Source organism: Sinocyclocheilus anshuiensis, unplaced genomic scaffold (assembly GCF_001515605.1).
Source record: "Sinocyclocheilus anshuiensis isolate Anshui unplaced genomic scaffold, SAMN03320099.WGS_v1.1 scaffold233, whole genome shotgun sequence".
In the NCBI taxonomy this organism is placed as follows: domain Eukaryota; kingdom Metazoa; phylum Chordata; class Actinopteri; order Cypriniformes; family Cyprinidae; genus Sinocyclocheilus; species Sinocyclocheilus anshuiensis.
In genome coordinates, this window is record NW_015540843.1 from 25,692 (window position 1) to 26,442 (window position 751).

Below are 751 nucleotides of genomic sequence, written 5' to 3' on the forward strand. Positions count from 1 at the left end.
ATGTATGCATTTTTCTTGTTTTGCATAAATATCTTTTATTTTATTATTATTTTTTTTTTAGTACTGCCCTTCAAGTCAAGTCAAGTCACCTTTATTTATATAGTGCTTTTAACAATACAGATTGTGTCAAAGCAACTGAACAGCATTAATTAGGAAAATAGTGTGTCAATAATGCAAAATGACAATAGTAAACACTCATTTTTCAGTTAAAGGCAGTTCATCATTGAATTCAGTAATGTCATCATCCAGCTCAGTTCAGTTTAAATAGTCTCTGTGCAATCAAGTCAACGATATCGCTGGAAATTAAGTGTCCCCAACTAAGCAAGTCAGAGGCGACAGCGGCAAGGACAGAATGGAGAAAAAACCTTGGGAGAAACCAGGCTCAGTCGGGGGGCCAGTTCTCCTCTGGCCAGACAAAACCAGCAGTTAAATTTCAGGCTGCAGCAAAGTCACATTGTGCAGAGGACTCATCTGGTTCCTGTGGTCTTGTCCCGGTGGTCATCTGAGACGAAGGGACAAGGTCTTTACAGGGGATCTGTATCTGGGGCTCATCTAGTTGTCCTCGTCTCCGCTGTCTTTCAGGGCTGTAGAGGTCCTTTCTAGGGGGTGATCCACCATCTGGTCTGAATACGTACTGGATCCGGGTGACTGCAGTGACCATCTGATCTGGATACAGACTGGATCTGGTGGCTACGGTGACCTCGGAATAAGAAAGAAACAGACTAATATTAGCGTAGATGCCATTCTTCTA